This window comes from Rhinopithecus roxellana, chromosome 8 (genome assembly GCF_007565055.1).
Source record: "Rhinopithecus roxellana isolate Shanxi Qingling chromosome 8, ASM756505v1, whole genome shotgun sequence".
Taxonomy (NCBI): Eukaryota; Metazoa; Chordata; class Mammalia; order Primates; family Cercopithecidae; genus Rhinopithecus; species Rhinopithecus roxellana.
Genome location: NC_044556.1, coordinates 86,361,727 through 86,384,030, shown reverse-complemented (window position 1 = coordinate 86,384,030; position 22,304 = coordinate 86,361,727). Strand labels below are relative to the sequence as shown.

The 22,304-nt window shown below is 47.5% G+C and overlaps 1 protein-coding gene across 2 annotated transcripts in view; it reads left to right on the top strand.

The window, feature by feature from the left end:
• Positions 1-273: 273 nt before the first annotated feature.
• TLR5 (toll like receptor 5) overlaps positions 274-22,304 on the top strand; it is a 50,611-nt gene continuing 28,580 nt past the window's right edge. For both annotated transcript variants that reach the window (XM_030937013.1, XM_030937012.1), the window contains exons 1-2: positions 274-307; positions 12,420-12,585. The gene's annotated coding sequence lies outside the window, so the exon portion shown is untranslated. The remainder of the gene's footprint in view (positions 308-12,419; positions 12,586-22,304) is intronic.

Genomic DNA, 22,304 nt, shown 5'->3' with positions numbered 1-22,304 from the left:
TCTCTGCACGATGAGGAGAGGATAGGAAGGGGCAATGCTGGCCTGTGTGATCTCGATGGACATTGTGGGAGTCTGCAGAGATCGAAGCAAAACCTCTGCCTCCTCTCCCCGGGCCTCGCCTCTCACAGCCCTCGGAGAAAATCCTTCCCTGGGCTGGGGCGTGGCCGAGACGGGGCGTGGCCTGGCCGGTGGGCGGGCCCTTCTGTGGGCGGGGCCGTGGGGCTTTCCGGAGCCCGAGCAAGGGCGCAGCTTCTGCGGCCGGGAGTAGCCAGACGAGGCGCTGGCTGCGCGGGGAGGCGTCCCAGAGGTGAGAGCCCTGCAGCGGCAGGGGACGGGCCGGGGGCCCTAAGTCGTAGGCGGCGCGGGGCGGGGACGCGGCTGCCTGCGGCGGTCGGACGCCTCTCCGCCCTCCCCCTGGTCTGTCCCGGTTTATTTTCCAATCTATGTCCAACTCGCGCCGCCTCACTAGGCAGCGCTCTCTGCCCCGCGGCACCCGCGAGACGTGGGGTCCGTCGGCCCAGGGACGGCGTGAGGGTGTCATGTGGGTGCCCTGTGCCCGACAGGTTGGAGACGAGGAGACCTCGGCAGTGACGAAGTCACTCACATCCTCTCCTTGAAACAGAGCGGGTCCCACTTGTGCTGTCTCGCTGTCACTCTCGCCTCTACCCTGTGGAAGAGGCAGGTGGCTTGTCCCCAGTCACTTTCTTCCTTGGAAAAGGAAGACAGAGGGCCACCTCCAGCAGGGCCGTGGAAATCCCAGAAAGTCACTGAGCTGCTCAACAAAAGGCCCTAAACACCCCACCCCACAGCACCAGGCAGTGCACCCTGGCCAAGACTCCGTGGTAAATATTGCTGCCTTTATGTTGAGAGGGGGGAAAAAAAAGCCTGCCTATGAAGATCATCGCCCAGTTGCCACGCTCCTGTGAAAACACAATTGGAAAACTACGTCCTAAGGGGCGAGGGTGGGTCTGGGACCATGCTGTGGCTTGGGTGATTGATGGTCGCAGTAGTGAGAGTGCTGCCCCGGGAAGGCGCTGAGGCCCTGTTGGGTGGGAATCGATAGCTGCGGCTTTCTCTGGGAGGAGGGAGAGCGGTGTTGTTACCTAGTGTTAGGAGCACATCCGTCCAGCACCGTAAATTGCCAACAAGCAGAGTAACCCCAGTGTCCTTCAGATACTGTTGCTAAGCAGTGACCTAATCAATGAGATGCTCTGTTTGGACAGCAGGTACATCTGTAATGCTGCCCTCTTGCTCAGTGCCTGGAAGAGGCATTGGTGACTCCCGGCTAATGCTAGGGGTAGCTACCCTGCTGGAGCAGTCAGGCTCTTGTAGGGCCTGTGTGATTTCATCAGCTTTCTCCTGCATTTACCCATCCCCTCTGAATTCTGAAAAGTGTGTCCAAGATCTCTTGAACTCCGTGACTCACTTCACCCTTGTTCCTGTGGGCAGAAAACAATTCCCAGTGTGCCATGCACAGCCAGTCAGAAGGGAAGCAGAGCCCTGGGAAATGTTCTGTGGAGCTAGATGCTAATTATTCAGTTACTGGATTGTGAGGAAATTCCAGGGGAGGTCCCAGAGGAGGGACTGGGCTAAAGCTAATTACCAAGCAATACAAAAATTATATATATATATACACGCACTTTTTTTTTTTTTTTTTTTTTTTTTTTTTTTTTTTTTTTTTTAGACAGAGTCTCGCTCTGCTGCCCAGGCTGGAGTGCAGTCACACAATCTCAGCTCACAGAAACCACTGCCTCCTGGGTTCAAGCGATTCTCTTGCCTCAGCCTCCCAAGTAACTGAGATTACAGATGCCTACCACCATGCCTGGCTAATTTTTGTATTTTTAGTAGAAATGGGGTTTCACCATGTTGGTCAGGCTGATCTCCAACTGCTGACCTCAGGTGATCCGCCTGCCTTAGCCTCCCAAAGTGCTGGGATTACAGGTGTGAGCCACTGCACTGGGCCAAAAATAATCTAAATTTCAACAGTCAGTATGACTATGTCTGTGCATATGGGCCTAATTATCAGTCTGACTGATTCTTCCTTTCAAAATGATGGCAGAGGATAACCTCTTTGGACATTTACAGCTCTGAGCAAAGCAAAAAGCATGGAGGTGCCATTGGCTGAATGTGAAATCAGCCCTGCCAGGTTTTTGATGTTGTTTCTGAGGAGGAAGCACCTCTCCGGAGGAAGGTGTTTCCAGAACAGTGCCTCTGTTGTTCATTCCTGTGCATCAGGAAGTTTGGCTCTGCTGAGTGTTGAAAGCAAAACTCTCCTGTTTGTTTGTTTCTGTATGCTGACAGATTTAGACAGCAGACAGCACTGCAATGTCCAGTTACTGCACCCAGATGTGTTTGTTTCACTCTTAACATTGTGGGAAAGAATGCAGAAGGCAGATCCAAAGCTTCAATCACATTTCTGAAGCTTGAGTGATTCCCAGCCTTGGTCCTTTAATGTGTGAGCCACAGCATATAGTGTCTTCAGCGTATAGTGTCTCTGGGACAAACCCAAGTTTGAGGCACAGTCCCTGCTGTCCAGAAGTTCCTAGGTCTAAGTGGGACGACAAAACCAGCACCTGTGAAACAATTAGAGAGCAATTAAGTGTGAAAGTATGTGGCAGCATCTGCTAGCTCAAAGAAGACAGCTAGTGTGGACTGACTGGGAAAGGAAGAGAGAGCTTCACAGAGCCAGCTGGTGTTCAGCTTGACTTAAGAATGACCATCAAGGGCTGGGCCAGGCCCAGGAAAGGAAGCATGAGGATATATGAAACTCACAATAACCAAAGGCACTTGCTGCCCAGAGCCAATCCAAATTGCTGCCTTCCAGGAATTCTGGCTGTGGGTCCTGCCAGTCTCTTCCTGCACCCAGTCATACTGTCCTTCTTATAGCATTCTAACCATGGCTTTTTTTTTTTTTTTTTTTTTTTCTGAGATAGAGTCTCACTCTGTCACCCAGGCTGGAGTGCATTCCTGTGATCTTGGCTCACTGCAACTTCTGCCTCCTGGGTTCAAGTAATTCTCCTGCCTCAGCCTCCTGAGTAGCTGGGACTACAGTCATGTACCACCATGCCCAGCTAATTTTTGTATTTTTAGTAGAGACGGGATTTCACCATGTTGGCCAGTCTGGTCTTGAACTCCTGACCTCAGGTGATCCCTCTGCCTTGGCCTCCCAAAGTGCTGGGATTACAGGCATGAGCCACCACGCCCAGCCTGATCATGCCTTTTTTGTGTGCCTCCTTCACTTTATGCTTACCCTCCTATGCTCAAAATGCTCTGCTGAGCAATCCTCTACAGTTTTTAAGAAGCAGCTCAAATGGCACCTTCTCCAGTGAAGACTTCCCTGGCAGGCCCCTATCCGAGTTTTTGAGAAGAATTGGAGGGTTTCTCTTTTGTCCTCCATTAGTCCTTGCATAGACCTCTGTTGAAGCTCTGTATTGTCCATAGGAGTTAAGGGGTCTTTGACCCACTCACTGAAGCAGAGCTGTGTCTCACTTACCTAGGGCTCCCCTGAGCCAAATTTGGTGTCTGGTACATAAGAAGCACTTGATAAATGATTCTTGATTGAAATTCAAGTCCTTATAGGTAACAGAGAAGTGCCCCACCAACTTGGAGTAGAAGGCATGGGTTATGTGTTATAGAGAGTCTCAGACTGGATAAATTAGATGGAGCCAATTCCCAGAGGCCTTGAGGAGTCTGAGTGCAATGCAGTGATGGTGCTCAAAACTCATAGCACCCCCATTGCCTTCACTGTAGAATTCTGCCCTCAGCATATCCTCTTCAGCCTCATCTTCCACCAGCTCCCACCTTGAGTCCACAAATCTACCTTCTGAGCCACTCCAGCCCCAGGTAGCTCCCCAGGCCTGGGCTGTCTCTTTTCCTTTGTCCATGCTGTTTGGCAGCCTTGACCAGGAATGCCTACTGCTCTCCCCAGCTAATTCCTGATCATTAAGACTCCAGATCTGAATCCTCTATGTGCAGAGGCCCCTCAGGCTAGGTTTTCAAGTTCTCTGTGCTCCATAGCACCCTGCACAGCCTCTAACAGCATTTACCACACCCTCTTATGGCTGCTGTTTACTTGACCATCTCCCTGCTGGTTAGCTCCCTGAAGGCAGGGATTGGGTTAATCCTTGATATATCCCCCATCAGCTAATGTTGTTCCTAGGAGATGGTGTCCAATAAGTGTGCACTGGATGGCAGGCTGAAACAGGGTGATAAAAATATCAAAAGAAGGACAAATCTAGAGACATCTGGAAGGGGAAAACTAGAATTTGGTGATTAGTTATATAAAAAGAGTGTATTAGTCTGTTCTCAGACTGCTAATAAAGATATACCTGAGTCTGAGTGATTTATAAAGGAAAGAAGTTTAATTGACTCATAGTTCCACATGGTTAGGGAGGCCTCACAATCATTGTGGAAGGCAAGGAGGAGCAAAGTCACATCTTACATGGCAGCAGCCAAGACAGCATGTGCAGGGGAACTCCCATTTATAAAACCATCAAATCTCTTGAGACTTATTCATTATCACAAGAACAGCACGGGAAAGACCTGCCCCCATGATTCAATTACCTCGCACTGAATTCCTCCCACAACACGTGGGAATTATGGGAGCTACAATTCAAGATGAGATTTGGGTGGGGACACAGCCAAACCATATCAAAGAGTAAGGGACAAGGTTCCTTAAAACCTATGAGGCAGGTGGAGATGGTGTCCTACAGGGGTAGGATTCCCTGGCCTGGGGAGAGGTCCACTTATATGTCTCTGAGTACTATGCAAAAATGTTTTTGTTTCCTGGAGGATTTTCAAAATTCAAAATATTAAGTCACTTTGAGACATGTTGAGTCTGATGACAAAATGGAAATGTTCTAGAGTCAACTGAAACACCTTTGAGTACAGGTGAGGTCGAGCCTAGAGAAAGATTTTGGGAGGTTAGTGGTGACAGTTTAACTTGTGAAAGCAAATGTGGTCACTGAGGGAAGAAGCCTAAAGCAGAGAACAAGGTCTTGGGGAAACCTGGAAGCCATGGGAGTGGGAAAAAGAAAAGGATCTGTTGGAAAATAGAATGACAGAAAGATAGGGAAAAAATCAAGGAAGCCAAAGGAAGAGATATTTCAAGAAGAAATAGGTGGCCAAAACTGCCCAATGCTAAAAACAAAAAACAAAAAACAAAACACCAAACCACACACACACACACACACACACACACACACACACACACCACTAGGAGATTCAAAAAGGAAAAGAGGCTAGGTACAGTGGTTCATGCCTGTAATACCTTGGGAGGCCAAGGCAGGAGGATTGTTTGAAACCAAGAGTTCAAGACCAGTCTGGGCAGCATAGTGAGACAGCCCCCTACACACACACACAAATTGTCTGAGCATGGTGGCGCATGCCTATAGCCCCAGCTATTCCAGAAGCTGAGGTGGGAGGATCACTTGAACCCAGGAGTTCAAGGCTGCAGTGAGCTCCGATCGTACCACCTCACTCCAGTCTGGGTGATGCAATGAGACCTGGTCTCAAAAAAAAAAAAAAAAAAAAAAAAAAGCCAGACCTGAGGAGGTTAAAGAGAGGCTAGTTACTGAGTTACTGGGCAGTGGAAATGTTGGGTGGAGTTTTTATACTTCTTGTCTGAGGAATTTGGCCGTAAAAGAAAGAAGGAAGGAATAATCTGCTCAAGAGAAGACATTCTGTTTGTTTTATGGTGAGAGAGATCTGCCTGCCTTTGATCACACTAGGGAAGGAGCTCATTTATGCTAAAGGAATATGGATAAATATTTATATTGTTCACATTGGTTATTTTTTTTTTAATTTTTTTTTTTTTGAGACAGAGTCTCGCTCTGTCGCCCGGGCTGGAGTGCAGTGGCCAGATCTCAGCTCACTGCAAGCTCCGCCTCCCGGGTTTACGCCATTCTCCTGCCTCAGCCTCCCGAGTAGCTGGGACTACAGGCGCCAGCCACCTCGCCCGGCTAGTTTTTTGTATTTTTTAGTAGAGACGGGGTTTCACTATGTTAGCCAGGATGGTCTCGAACTCCTGACCTCGTGATCCGCCCGTCTCGGCCTCCCAAAGTGCTGGGATTACAGGCTTGAGCCACCGCGCCTGGCCTCACATTGGTTATATTTCATTTAAACCTTCCTATCCTGCTTTCCTCTCCCCTGCAAGTGTCCCATAGAACTTTCTTTCTGGGGAATTGCCAAAGTCATGGTATTGCTAAATCCAGTGACAGGGTGTTGCAACACTGAAATGATTTGTTCTCACCTCACTGGCCTGTAATAAGCTTCTCTCAAACGCCTCCAGACAACTTTCCTTCCTAATAGTGCTAGTCAGGCATTTTCTGTTTTACTTTGCACAAATTAATAACACCAGCACTAACAGCAAATGCATAGATAGCACTTAACTCTGAGCTAGAGACTATTCTGAGTACCTATGAGGAGTAAATGGTGAACCAGTATTCAAACTCAACATATCTGTCTTCAGGGTCCATGCACTTAAAGCACTATGCTAAATTCAAGATAAATAAGTTTGTATTTTACCATAGATTGATGTTCATGTTTCTGACACTACTACAACATTCGTAGTCCTGATGCTACTGATAACGTGGCTTGTCCACAGTCACCAAACCAGGCATCTCTCTGGACCCAGGTTCACTGTGGGTTGGACTAGCTTTAATAGTCAATAAGGCCAGGGACAGTGGCACACGCTTGTAATCCCAGCACTTTGGGATGCTGAGACGGCCAAATCTCTTGATCCCAGGAGTTTGAGACCAGCCTGGGCAACATGGCGAGACCTGCTTCTACAGAAAATAGAAAAATTAGCTGGTCATGGTAGCATGTGCCTGTAGCCCCAGCTACTTGGGAAGCTGAGGTGGGAGGATCACCTGAGCTGGGGGAGTTTGAGGCTGCACCATGATCACGCCACCGCACTCTAACTTGGGTGACAGAGTGAGACTCTGTCTCAAAAAAAAAAAAAAGAAATTAAAAAAATAGTAAATAATTTGATAGTCAACAAGTAATCTGCCACATGTAAAGCATTGCAAGGGACCAAAAAATATAAGCTATGTGTCCCATCTCATTTACTCTTCATAACCATCCCATTTTATAGTCAGGGAAACTCTCTGGATTTGAACTCAGAAGACCATAATAAGGCAAAATCGAAAGCCACTTTTAGTCCTGAGTTTCTGGGGTCTGAGATTCCTCCTCATCTTGGTCAGCGACATAACTAGGTTCGGGAAGTTTCAAGACTACCTTTTATTTTCTTTCCCAACCTGTGAACCAAAAGGGTAGTGAGTATGAATCTCTAGTATGCACAGATGTGCGAAAAATACTACCTCTCCTCTATTTTCTAGATATTAATATGGGTTTAGAGCCTTCATCTCATCTGGCTGACAACCATAGAAACCACCCCAGGTTGTGTCACTGTGTCACAATTTCAGATCTTTTATGCATTGCCAAGATCCCAGGGGCATGGGTGCAGGTGTCTTCTGCTCCCCCATCTGGTCCACTCGGGTTACTACTGAATGCACTCTTGTGCCTGTCTTGCCTAGCAAGTCCCCACTGCTTCCAGACCACATAGCTAACACTGGGGTCCTGCCAGAGTCCTGTCTTCCTGGGACCCACAGGCCTCTTCCCTTCCTGTCTTCCTGTTTCTAGAAGCATGCCTCTCTGCTTCTACCCATCAGCACCCCCCACCCCTCTTGCCCCAACTTGGCAAAGCCTTGTGTCCCAACCTAAGGCCCTGTTTGGGAAATCGAAGCCAGAAGAACCTACAAGCTATTCCTGGTAGGGTTCTGACATGTACCTGCCCTGGGCCAATGACTAGGGAGCTGGCTACAGAGGTGGAGGTGAGCCTAGGAAAGTAGAAATACAAGGAGAGGGGAAAAAAAAGTTGTCTAATCTCAAAATATCTAGCCACAGACACAATATCCTCTGAGGGTAATTTCTTGAGGGGGGAAAAAGTTGCTATTTAAAGCTAGGATATATATGGATGCATTTTTTTCATTGGTACATTAATAACATCATTTTCCACTATGTGTCTTCAAGATCTGGTGTAACAGGCTTGTAAATTTGCCAGAATGAAGAAGGAATGTTCTGCTCCAGGGAGGATTGGCTCTGGTCTGTGATTGCTGTCATGATGATACTGAGCAAGTTTCCTTAGATAACTTTAGAGTTAACAAGGATGTAAAAATGCTTCCATTTCAGACTCACCGTTATACATATGCGGAAACTGAGGACAATGAAAGTTAGACTTGTCTAGGATACCCAGACTGTAGCTGAAGGAGGATTAGAACTGAGATTTACCCTCTCCCAGCCCGGCACTTTTGCCATGGTCTCATTTATCTTGGAAGTAACCACCACTAGCAAGTTGGAGCCAAATCAACTAGCTGACTCCCTGCCCTGACTCAATGGAGCACAGCCACCCAGGGCAGCCTGCCCAGGCAGATTCCACATGCAGTAAACCTCCTTTGGGTCCCAGGACACTGGGCACAGGGTGGGGACCTGTGCTTCCAGCAGGGGTACACTCCCCAGCCTCACCTGTCCCTGCTTACAGTCCCTCAGGCAACACCAGTGAAATCACTTCCTCTCAGGGCATCTTCATCCTGGCCTGAGTGCCCCCCACCTTTCCTTCTCAGCCTCTTAAGGGTTCATCTTGCATCAGGGGGTGTTTCCAGCAGCTGCATGGTGCGTTGGATTTTATCTGCCTGGAAAACTTTCTCTTGATGCCTTTGCTAGCCCAGCACAGACTACACATCCCTCTCAGAACAGTTCTCAAGTGTTTGATACTCTCTCTTCACATTCCTATTCCGTGTCTAACCGATCAGTTTAATAGGGTTCCTAGTCCCGGGTCACCATCCCCACCACAACTGTTTCCAATTTACATCACAATCCAAATGATTTTTGCAGCGCTTAGCAGATTGTCTGTGTCATTACTTTCAGGGATGCTATATTGGACTTCCCTACTCTCATCTGCTCCAGCTCCCTGACCTTACAGTTGCCCAGCTTTCCTGGCAATTGACTTTGCTCATCAATACACAGGATTTAGCTGAGTAGCATCCAGGGAGAATGTCGGAGCCTCAGATGTTAATTTTCTAATTGAGAATATTGGCGCTGTCTGAACCTGGAGACAGGTAGGGATGTTCACTTTGTGGACGAGCTACCTTTTCCCGACGATTTTAAATGTTATGCTAGTTGTTCGTTTTTAATATCACTCAGACAAAATGATGTCTTTCAATCAGATGCTTTAAAATTGTGTAATCAAGAGTTATAATGTGCTGACAACAGGGAAGCCATTCTGTACCTAAACCATGTGGGTTTTCAACATAGCTATTTTCAGAGTATCAGCGCCTTTGTTGCTGCTGTTTTTGTTGTTTTCTGATGCTGGGAATCACCACCTAAAGACAGTAAAGAAAACAGAGGAAGCTTTCCCGTAATTTCCCACTCATGCTAAAGAAACACAAAATCACCGCAGTGCCTTCAGAAATTTCCTTTCCTTCTCACTTTCCACATCAGTGGTGTTCTAAAGGGAAGGCGTTTCTGGTGAGGGGTAGTTGCGTAAATGATGGCTGCCTACTTCAGCAAGCAAGAACTGTTGGGAGTATTAAGCATGGGTAACTGGATCCTCTGGTTTGGGCACTGGAGGATCCTTCCAAGCCGGAAGCAGGCTGTTGCTGCCAGGGTAGGGGGCGGCAGGAGTGGGAGGTAGAAACTATTACTGCTGTGATTTTATAGGCAGTAAACTAATGCTCAGAGAGGTTCAGCACTTGCCCAAGCTCACACACCTACTAATCTGTGGAGCTAGGATTTGAATCTAGCTACAAACTTAGTTGTCATTGAAATGTCTAGATGCACTCTGTTGCGCAAGCGATAGGAACTTCCCAGCGGAGCTCAGCTCAGGGAGGCTTGCAGCTCCTCCCCGCCCCGCTCGACTCTCCCCCAGCGTCTCCGCGGGCTCCTCCCCCTCGGTCCGTGCCCCTTGTGCGCCCTCTGCTGGTCTCCAGGGAAAGCGCCTCTCCTGAAACCAGAGAAGTAGCACCCAAGCTGTCCTGTTTCCTTAGCTTCTAGTAAAGCGATATGACCCATCCATCCCCTCCCCCTCAAAGCCTCACAGGAGTCTTCTTTGAGGCACTCTCTGATGCTTCACTCTTCAGCGCTGAGAAAAATGGGGAGGGGGGAGTGAATGTATTAGTATAACCCCTTCTCAAAACCAGTCGTGCAGCATCTTAGTCATGCCTCATCCTGGAAGAATGAGGCAGCTCACAAGGGCATGGGGATAATGAGCAGGGAGGTGGATTACAGGCTCTTAGGTTCTCACCGCTAACAGTGTGGTCAGTGGACCAGCAGCAGCATCACCTGGGAGCTCGTTAGAAATGCAGACTTTCAGGTCCCGCAGCCACAGCCCTGATGAATCAGAATCACCGTTTCAAGGAGGTCTCGGGCCGTTTCAGGTTCCGAGCTCGCTTTGAGACCCTGTGGATGTTTTGCAGCATATTGAATTTTGATTCTGTTTAAAGGTCACAGTGACAACTAAGTTTGCAGCTGGATTCAAATCCGAGCTCCACAATGTAATAAATATGAGATCTTAGACAAGTGCTTAACCTCTCTGCGTTAATCATCTATAAAATAATGAAAAGCAGTATAAGTCAACTCTTCAACTTTCAGGACATTGTTCACCCGAAACCCGAAATCCAATAACTGTGCACTGTCTTCTAACATAGCCATAATTTACCTAGATGTACTGCTTTGGCGCAGGCCATGCAGGAGAGAGACGACCCGGACCCTGATCGCATAAGGCTGCTCTCGAGCAAGGCTCAGAGCCCTCTGGATGTTGGCAAGGCCACTTCCAAGGCCTGTGCAGCAGGTGGCGCTGGTGGGCTCTTCTGTATCGCTGGAATAAGCTATGCTATTTTGCTTTGCATTTGGTTGATCATATATATGCAGACAACTATTGGAGGGGATTCACGGTGAGGTCTGGGGAGTGTTACTCATTCGGTAATAGTACTGCCCACCCCCACTCCAGATCTTGGAAAATGGGGCAATACCCATGAGCTGGAAAGATAGAAGAAAAATCTTACCACATTACCCTCGGAAAATTTGGCCCTGGGCCTGTCCCTACAATATGGGTTAATGGCCAGTGGGGGTATGTGATGGGAACACATAAGGGAAAAAAGGAAATATAGCATTTCCCTAAAGGCAAAAATTCTATGCAAAATTTGTCATGGTTAAGTTCCTAACTTATTTCATATTCTGGGGATTATATAAATGGTAAAAAAAATGGTGTGGATAGATGGGAGGTTAATTCTGTAAAAAGATTTAAGTTTGTGGGACACAGTAAGACGACAAGGATATTAATATTAATTTGGTGCCCTAAACAAAAATAAAAGTAAAATACTAAGCTTAAAAAAAAGAAAAATTGTTGTACATAGTTATATAATCAATGTTAAAGTATAACCTTGCACTTAATAGAGACTGCTGTGCCAGTTCTAAGCCTATAACCAATTGTGCTACTATAATTGTCCCTATGACCATTTCCTCAAAGACCACACAATAGTCCCTTCTAGCACCTGTAACCGCAAGAGCCACCAAGTCTAATATAAGACTTTGTTATATTAACCATTAAGCTTGCTTATTCCCCAAAAGGGTAACCAAGGAAAGAAGAACAAACTGACCATCCATGAAGAGAACTGTTCTTAATAAACTTCTGAGACTATCCTAATAATCTATATATAATTATGTAATCACCTGATGCTCTGCTGATTGACAATTGTTCTATAATTATGTAATCGCCTGATGCTCTACTAATTGACAATTGTTCTATAAGATACTATATAAGCTTGTAGTAAAAATCATTCGGGGCTGTCAGCCCTTTGCTGGGCTGCAGTCTTGTCTGTGTCTTCTTGTATGTTGTGTCTGGTGTCTTTATTGTCTCTCGCCACCTTGCCTCTCCCCTTTGGGGTACCTTGGACACGCTAGGGCTGGACCCTGGCACTGCTTAGAAGTCTCACTCTGATGGTGACCTTAGTTCTGTTTGTCCCTGGAGAGCCACCAGACCGTTTTGTCTGGAGGTTCTCTACTCACTGGACAATAGGGACAGTGGAATTGTCCTCATCCTTGTTCTTGAGTCTTTAGAAACCAAATGACCCCAGAAATGTCATGGAAGAGATTTTTAGGTCCCAGAGGAACTGAATGGCTTAGGCATCCACCTTCTGAACAAGAGGTTGGGCCAGAGATTTTTCAAGATCCCTTCAACCTTGGTGTTCTGTACACCTTGATTTACAAAGTAGTCTTGATCTTTTCCAATTAAAATTCCATTTAGTAGAGATACACAGAAAGTTTGCAATTCTTCCACAAGAAAACTGCTGTATGGCATAGAAAAATATCTACGTAATTTTTTTGGTTTCTTCTTCTCAATTAGCTTTCTTGTTCTTCCTTAGGAAAACAAAAAGCCCTTTCTCCTGATTCACCAAAAAATAAAAGACTGACTGCCATCACTGTGATGAGATTCCTATAGTCTCAGGAACTGAAGTCTTTAAACAACCAGGGGACCCTCTGCCCCTAGAATAAGAACATATTAGAAGTCCCTTCTGCTAGGACAAGGAGGTAAGTGCTTCTGGTAAAAGTGTATCATGTGTGTGTGTCTGTGTGTGTGTGTGTGTGAGATACATATACAAATTTATACATATTTGTACATTTATATACATATGTACAAATATACGTACATATGTATATTTGAGATAGGGTCTCTCTGTTGACCAGGCTGGAATATAGCAGTGTGATCATAGTTCATTGCAGCCTCAAACTCTTAGGCTCAACGGATCCTCCTGCCTCAGTCTCCCAAAGAGCTCAGACCACAGGTGCACACCAGCACGCCTGGCTAATTTTTCTATTTTTTGTAGAGATAAGGTCTCACTATGTGGCCCAGGATGGTATGGAACTCCTGGGCTCAAGCAATCCTCCCATCTTGGCCTCCGAAAGTGCTGGAATTACAAGCATGAGTCACCATGCCCAGTCCTATCTTCAAAATATTAATAGGAAAAAATATTGCTGGGGTACTTAAGTTGTGCCAAGTACTACAGGAGGATCCTGTGTGAATAAAACTGAGTGCCTGCTCCTCAAGACCTATAATCTAGTGGAGAAGGCATAATGTAATAAACGTGCCATGATGGAGATGTACCCACAATACCAGGGGAGGGAGATGAAGAGTGTATGTAGGCTGGGCATGGTGGCTCATGCCTGTAATCCCAACACTTGGGAGGCTGAGGCAGATGAATCGCTGGATCCCAGGAGTTCGAGACCAGCCTGGGCAACATGGTGGAACCCTGTCTCTACAAAATAAAAACAACAACAACAACAACAAAATTAGCTGGGCATGGTGGTTCAAGCCTGTAGTCCCAACTACCTGGGAAGCTGAGGTGGGAGCATCACTTGAGCCCAGAGGGTTGTGGCTGCAGTAAGCCCTGATTGCACCACTGTACTCCAGCCTGGGTAACAGAGCAAGACCTTGCCTCAGAACAAAAGAAACTAGTGCACGTAGAAGTATGAGAAGTGCACGTAGAAGTCTCATGGCAGAGGTGGCCTCTGAGGTGGCCTTCAATGGGGCAGTTGGAGTGGGATGAGCAGATGAGATGTGCACGAGCATTCTAAGCCCTGGGACCAGCCTAAGCTGAGAGATCAGGTGGAGGGCAGACTCTGAGAATGGCAAGTTAGACATCGAGCACAAGGCAGTGATGGGACGCCAGTGTAGATACAGCCAGGAAGGCAGGGTGGCTGGAGTTTCCCCCTCTGTGAAATGAAAGGGTTCAAGCACTGAGGGCCTCTCCTGTCAGCCATTCCAGCATTTACTTAGAGTCTGTGGTGGGGACCCTGAGGTCATCCTGAAGAGTTTGAGTAATATGGGCATGAGGAATCAGTGAAGACTTCTACTCAGGGTCATGCCCTAGGAAGCCCCCTCAGATAGCAAGGGGTGTGTGTGTCAGGGTCAGGCTTACTCTGGGAGCCTAGCAAGGTGGTGTCTCCCATATCTAGAGAGGAGGCAGTGGAGCCTTGCAGCCGAGCAGTGGCTGTAGAATTGGAAGAAGGGGAATGGATGCTGGAGGCATCCTGATGTGAAATTCACAGAACTGGCCGCCAACAGCATTGATGCCCTGCTTGAGGCTTCCTCCAGCTGGGAATGAAGGAAACCAGAATGACCTCACCCTCCTGGTTAGATTTTAAGGGTATGTACACTAAAGACAGAAATAAGGATCCATGAGCAAAGATGAGTATGAGGCAGTGTCTGACCAGTGAGAAGGGTCTCAGAAAGGCCATAGCCCTAAATGCTCTGAATTTGGGGGAAATGCTACAAATATGCAAAATGATTTTTCAAGCTCTGTTCAGATAAGGAAGAAGCAACAAGCTCACTCTGAGAAGCAGATGGTGCAATGGTGTAATACTAGCAGATAACCACTCCCTGACAGGAGAGAAGTGATGGCCCATGTAGGAGAGAAAGAAGCAAGCAAGTGACGTGTGGCTGTTCTGAATCTGCCCAAGTCCTTCTCAGACCAGCCCATCCAAGGAACCCAGAGAACTGGCAGAGGAGCTCTCTGCACCTAGCAGCCTTTTCTGCAGGGCCACGAAGAGGGAAGGAGGCACCAGGCAGGATGTGAGCAAATTCATTCATTCAGCAGATACTTGCCAACATACTACATTCTAGGTGCTGGCAACACGGTGAGCCAAAGAGAACCAAGCAATACCTGGCCTCTGGAACAAAATTCTGATTCACAAAATGGGACACAGGTGGGCTTTTAAACTACAACCCAGCGAGCTTGACAGCAACTGTGGACAAATTTCTAGGAGGTTTAGTAGGTGGTCTGCAGCTCTGTAGAATGGTGTGGGGATCCCTGTATGTCAGCCTGTGTTTCTGAATGGTGAGTCACAGAGAACTCAGCTCGTTTCCATTCTGACAGGGTTACCCTTTTCTAGCAACTCTAGGAATTTGGCAGGGCATTTGACAGTCTCTCAGGGTACCCCCCAACCCCCACCCATTGCTAATGGAACAAAGGCTGCACATAAAAGTGCACATGAAAGGGAAATTTAGGCTACACTTAATAGATGTGCTTTGCATTACGGAATCATAAAGACCTAGAGAGGCAAACAGACCCTAATGAGACCACCAGGCATCAGTAAATAAATCAACCATTCTGCAGTGCACAGAAGCCTCGTGTGCTGATTCTCTGAGTCCTCTTTAGATAACAGTAGTCAGACTTACACCCCGCTGTGTTAATCCCTGATGCTAATGACTGTTGCTGCTTAGGCATGTGATGGGTCTGAGGAGAAACCTAGGTAGGAGCTCGCTTTCCATTTTGCTCACATGAACGGACTGCCTGTTCCTGGCCGTGGAGTGCATTTTGCACTCACGTTTGCACGAGTGAGCTGCCCTCCCTCCCTCACCTCGTTAGCCTGAGTGTGAGCTGCCTAGGGCCCAGTCACACCTGCCTGACCCCAGCTTCCCCTCCCAGTGGCGCTGCTGTATGCTGCTCCCCGGGACTACGGCAGATCCCTCCTCGCGGGCGCCGCTCCTGACATGGTGTCCGGCCGCACGGATGACCGGTAGAGGGCAGCAGCGCGCTCCGGGTCCCGAGCAGGGCCTTCCTTGTCAGACTGGCTGCAGGTCCGCTGCTGAGGGACCTGGCCTGGTGGGCTAGGGGCAAGGGCAACCTGGTGAAGGAGTGGGATCACTGCAGGAGGAAGAGAAAGAGGAGACGTGGAGAAGTGGTGCTGACCACATTGGCGTGTTGAACACTGCACATTTATGTGGGCCCCAATGTGCCTGGCGCGTACACGCGACCGGATCCCTGCCGTCAGGTGTAAACATGCAGGAGGCTGGCAGATGAGTTAGAAGAGCAAGGAGGCGCAGCAGTTGGAGGTGTCGAAAGAGGGTTTGAAGAGAAAGCCCGGAGTGCCTGGAATGGTGAAGAGGCTGACACCGTGAAAGGCAGGGACGGCTCAAGGGCACTTTCAAGGCCATCAGGGAATGGTGTGGAGAAGTGAGCGTGCACAACAGCTGGAGGGGGCGGTTGTGAGGAGGGTCGGAGAGAAGGCCCTCCTTTCACCGGTAAAGGGTCGTGACTGCAAGGTGTCCAGGTTCTTGGGGTTTTGAACAAAGAATGGGACAAAACGCCCAGCAAAGCAGAGTGAAGCAACAAAAGAATAAAAGCAGGGATTTATTGAAAACGAAAGTACACTCCATAGTGTGGGAGCAGAGCCAAGCAACGGCCGGCTCAGGGGCCTGGATGCAGAATCTTCTTGGGTCCAAATACCTGCTAGAGGTTTCCCATTGGCCACTTCATGCTCACCTTATGTAAATGAAGTGGTGGCCCGCAATCAGGCTGATTGGTTGCAGAAAGCAGCCGACCAGAGGCTGAAGTGAAGTTACAAAGGCCAGGCTCCTGTGCAAATACCTGATTGGTTGCAAAAAGCAACCAATCAGAGGCTAGGAAGAAGTTACAGTTATTCTTCTATGCAAATGAAGACTCGGCAGGGAATCAGTCTGATTGGTTGTGGACAGCAGCCATTCAGAGGCTAGAGTGAAGTTACAAAGTTGTAAATGAAAACTCAACCTGCAATCAGTCTGATTGGTTGCAGACAGCCAATTTCCCATCTGCTGCGCAGAAAAGGACAAAGGGAGTAGCGTCTGGTCCTTTTGTTACTTAGGTGTGGAAAGTTTGGGTTTTCCTTTCAGTTTAGTTCTAGGACGTCAGCGTGAAACAGCCTTAGGTTCCCTGCTTCCAGACCCTATTCTGCCTCACTCCCACATCGTTCCATTGTCAGGAATAAACGACTCTGGGGGTAAGGTGGACCTCCAGATGAAGATGAAGGTAGAAGGGGAGGAGAGGCTGAGAGGCTAACCTGCCACTGGGACCCAGGGCCAAAGCCCTTTATGATTGAGGGAAAGTGACCACAGATCAGCAGATGATGGCTGAGAGATGTACTGGAACGGGACCGTGGTCCGGTCCTGAACAACACATGCAGCCATGCCCAGAGATGCTAGGTTTAGAGGCTAACATGCATTAGACAGAGCTGCTTGGCCTTAAGTTACTTAACTTCTCAGGGCTTCAGTTTCCTCATCCGTAAAATGGTACCTACAGTAATAGTACCCAGTAATAGTACCTACAAAAGACTGGGAAGATGAGCGAAGGGAGGGAGCTCCCAGCTGTGCGGGGAGGAGTGTACAGGCGAGGGTAACCCACCATATGGTATTATAGGGATTTGTGTCTATTTCTGTCCTCCCTCCAGACTCTAGCCTCGTGGTTCTCAGACATGGGTATGCATCAGAATGACTCAGATGCATTAAAAACACTGCCAGGTCTGAGCCCCAGAGCTTCTGATTCAGTGGGGCTGGGATAAGGCCCAGTAATTTGCATTGCTCGCTAAGCCCAGGTGCTGCTGCTGCTGCTGGTGGTGGTTCGGAGACTGCAGTGAGGGCACCACTGCTCTGGAGTCTGTAGAGCCCCAGCAGGGACTGCTGTTGCGGAGAGACGGGCACATAGTGGGAGTAACTCTAGGACAAACAAAAATTCCAGATACAGTGCAAGAAGAGGTAGTGCTGAATGAAAAAGCGATCACTCCAGCAAAGCTTTAAAGTCATGGTGGTTTATAAAGGAAGTTAGAGTTGCACCTGGGGAGCAAGTGCTGAGGTTAATGGCAGTGCAATCCCCTGTCTGTTTTATTGGAACTGTTGTCAGAAGCAGAATGCTGGCCTGGAGGGACTGTGGCCCTAACAATGTTTTGGACTTGACAATGCCCATTTGGTGGGCATGATTCCAGTGGGATGCTATATTATGCATCTAGAGAATGTATTTGTCCTGGAAGAGTTCACTTTGTCCACTGCCCTCGAGCCTTTACCCAAGGCTAAACCCACATTCTGTACCCACATTTGGAGTTGGTCCAGGAAGTTTATACATGTGTGAATTTGGAGAAACTCTCTCAGACACCCATTTGGAAGTGAATTAGTGTTTTTCTCAGACAGTGAGTCCTCCATGCTTGCTGTTCCAATGGCCCTCCAGGTTTGGGCCCAGCACCTACCAGGAGAAGCATCCCCTCTGTAGCTTCCACCTGACCACAGCTAACCCAAGCCCCACTCAGAACCCCAGGTCTGCCAGTGAGCCTGTGACTGGAATTATCTGTTAGGGATCAAGCATTAACTTGGCACAGCAGCAGCCCTGGTGCAGCTGGAGGCATCCGCATGCTGTGGTGCCCCAGGAGCAGAGGCACCCCTGAAATGCAGGCTGTGTGTTTGCTGCAGAGACACCATGGCCCATAACTCCCCAGGCGTAGGTGAGCAGCTCTGCTGTCCAGGCAATTAAGTCAAGAAAGGGAACCAGCCCAGCTAATGGCTGGGATTAAAGCTAAATGAATTCAGCTCAAATGAAAGGGATACTGACCCTTCTCCCTCTGGTCTCATTATCTTAATTAACAGTGCTTGGCAGGAGTATTGAAGCCTGCATTGATTGTTCTGTTTCTGTTTTTCCCCCTCAAAGCCCTAGATACAAGTTAAATCAGCCTTAATAATAAAAACCCAATACTCAACAGCCCTCAGATTTTCTTACCAGCCCTCCTTCATCTAAGAGAATCACTTGGTTTCTGAGTTGAAGGCGATCCGTTAGACCAATACTTCTCAAAGCATGGCCTGAGACCACTAACATCAAAGTAACTGGGATACGGATATAAAATGCACTTTCCAGGCCTCAGAGGCCTGTGGAACTGGAATATTGGGAAGTCAGGTTTGGGTATTTGTAGTGGGTTTTTGGGTTTAATTTAATTTTTTAAATTGTGGAAAAATAGACATATAATTTTCATTATATAAAAAATGTCCATTTTAGTAATTTTTAAGCAGACAGTTCAGTGACATTAAGTACATTCACCTCTGTTCGTCTCCAGACGTTTTCATCATCTCAGATTGAAACTCTGCCCATTAAACACTAACTCCCCATCCTTCCCTTCTCCTAGCCCCTGGTAACTTCTGCTCTGCTTTCTGTCTCTTTGAATTTATCTGTTCTAGATATCTTTTTTTTTTTATACTTTAAGTTCTAGGGTAGATATCTCTTATAAGTGGATTCTTGCAATATTTGTTCTTTTGTGACTGGCTTACTCAGTATAATGTCTTCAAAGTTCATCCATCTTACACCATGTGTCAGAATTCCATTCCTTTTTAAGGCTGAAAAAATATCCTATTATATAGACAACAGATTTTGTTCATTTATTCATTCATTGGTGGACATGTGGGTTGTTTCCACCCTTTGGCTATTGTGAGTGATACTGCTATGAATATTGGTGTGCAAATATCGTTGAGCTTCTGCTTCCAATTCTTTTGGGTGTACACCTAGAAGTGGAATTGCTGGGTCATGCAGCAATTAGTTCTGTGTTTCATTTTTTGAGTCAGTACTGTTTTTAAGCAGCCCACGTGGTTCTGAGGCGCAGTCAGGGTTGCAACCAGAAGACCAGGTGATCAGACTCTCTGCTGGTGGAATCACCTGAAGACTCTGAACAACCCCAGATGCCCAAACCACACTCCACACCAACTAAATCAGCCTTTCTCAGATGGGACCCACACACTTGCATTTTTTTAAAGTCCCCTGGTGATTCCAGTGTGTAGTCAACTTTGAGAACCATTGGTTTCCATCAGTGATCCTCAAATTTGAGTGTGTATAAAATTCACAGATACAGATTCCTGAGAGATACACAGATTCCTGAGAGAGCACACCACCTCCTCCCCCCCGCCCACCACCACCACCACCACCACCACCACCACCAACCCCAAAGAGGCTCGTTTAATGCATCTGTGGTCAGTCTGGGCTTCCTGGGTCTGAAGACTTCTCAGGTGATTCTAATCTGCAGCCAAGGCTGAGAGCTACTAATCTTGTTCAGTCTTTCAATGAAACATGAGAACACTGAGACTGTGAGGAGTGACGCGCTCTGCCCAAGTCCCTGAGCTCATTAGGGTCTGAGTCTGCACTCATTCCCAGGGCTGATTTTCAAGACAGTCCCACAGGATCTCCATACTCTGCCTCGCAGGTGCAGGGGGTAGAATCATATATAGAACCTGCATCTTTTCTACTCTTAATTTGAACTGTAATCCTTGAATTAGAGTATAGTCAGTGCTGCTATAAGGCTTGTTTTGGAATGTAAACTTGTTTCTAACATGATTGATGTATTAGGGAACAATATTAATGTGTTGGGAAGATTATTGATATGCTAGAGAATAATATTAACATATTCAAGAATGTGAATTTCACATTTGCTTATGTGTAATTTCTTGCATGTAAAGGCAGAAAACTGCACCCAGCTGTGCCAAAACACAAAAGAATATGAAATGCCCAGACCCGCGACGACCCAAAAGCAACCACCAGAGTCCAGAGACAAAGCCAAGCGGCAGGGATCGCTTTATTTCGAGTTCGAACTCGGACCTCTCCGGCCAGGCGTCAGGTCCTAGGGAGAGGCCCCGAGCTCGGTGCTCTGCCGTCTTTTATAGTCAGACACAAACAAGTTACAGCAAGTTACAGAGTCACTAGGGATTTTTACAGTTGTAGGTTTACAATTGGCTGACATTTAAAGTTGAACATTAGTCAGTTGTTCATTGGTTCCCGCCCTTTGACCAAACCACAAACGGCCGTTGCTCTGCTAGGGACTTTGCAGATAACTTTGTTGTTTTGCATTTCCTGACTTTTTCTGACCTCTGATATTCAGTATTTTTCCACTTCTCATTTCCCCCTCTCTCTAGTACCTGGAGAGCCAATCTTGGGTCTTATACGTCTGACTCAGAAGGCTCGGTGAGTACAGGTTGGTACTGGGCTCTCAGGACCATAAGCTGGACAGTGTTGAGTCTTTCTTTTATAAAGTTTGTTAATCTGTTTATTATACATGGTCCTATAGTGAGTAAGAGAAGTATACTTATGAATGGTCCTATGAGGGGCACTAGAAGGGAGTACATGGAGGAATTCCACCAGCTGTTGGCAGCAGAGGTGAATTGTTGTTTCTGCAATTCTAGGCTAAGTTTATGTAGCTGTTGGACTCGCGTTTCTAGAGTCCAGATTCATTTATGTAGAAACAACAATCTTCTCTGAGGAAAAGACAGGTCCCTCCTTTCTCGGCCGTTAACAGGTCTAGCGCACGGCGGTTTTGTAAAGTAACTTGGGCAAGGGAAGTCAATTGTCTCTGTAATGAGGCAAGGGATTCGGCAGAAGCTTCCATAGCTATGGAGAATTGGTGAGAGAGTTTTGCAGTGCTGATAAGGGAGTGACCTAAAGCTCCTCCGGCTAGTCCTGCAGCAACTAGGGACGTGGTGAGTGAGACTCCGGCTACTAAGGGGAGGAATATGGCTCGTTTTGGTCTAGGGAAAGGGGCGGGGTCCCACCTGGAAAATTCTGCGGGGGTGCGTAAGGTCAGTTGGGGAACTAGCGTGACAGGGAGACACAGTAGGGTTATAGTGGCCTGAGTGGAAAGGTTCTTATATAGGGTCCCATTGCACCAGAAGAAAGAACCAGGGTGGGCAAAGAGGGTTGAGTTGGGAGTGGAAGTTGTATTACAGAGGGTAGTGCTGGCATTGGAATAACAAAAGGAGACTTGTGTCTGTCCAGGGTTTAGGAACAAGGGGACATCAGGGATCGGGGGTGGTACGTGGCTATTGTTAGGGCTTAGGCTGAAAGAAGCGTTAGACGGGCCTGGAAGTGGAACTGCGGTTAAGTGCAGTCGCCCTAGAGCCGCGCAGAAGAAGCATGCAGAGAGATTGCCTAGGCCAGTGGCGTTTGCGATCTCTAACCCTTCTCTTAATAGGGATAACCAGGAAAAGGGGCGGGTAGGAGTTAAAGTTGAAAGCTAGACATTTAATTCCCTTTCCTGGTTCTGTATAGCCGCATGTAGGGTGGTCTGGATCTGAACAAGGGAACGCCAGAGAAAAAGACGGCTACTAGGCCAGGTAGTTCCTGAAGTCATGTACATGGCCCCTTTGGGTTGAGAAGTCCAGCGGGGGTTCCAGGGGTCCCAGATAACCCAGGTGTAGCCTGATGTAGTTTTAAAAAAATTGTGTGACCGCCACGTTTGACTGGACAGGGACTCAGAAGTTTTCAGGATTTTAACGGTGTGGATTTTGCAGGACCGATATGGACAGCCGACACTTTGTTCTACCCATGAGTTATTACAATAAGAGAGTGATTGGTCAAAGAGAAGACAAATTGCGGGTGCCGCCTTTTTTGGCTGGTGTACAAAATCAGTGAAATTTAGATACATGGGAGTGCTACAACCCCCAGGGGGACAATCAGCAGTGCCTAATACAGAGCCCTTTT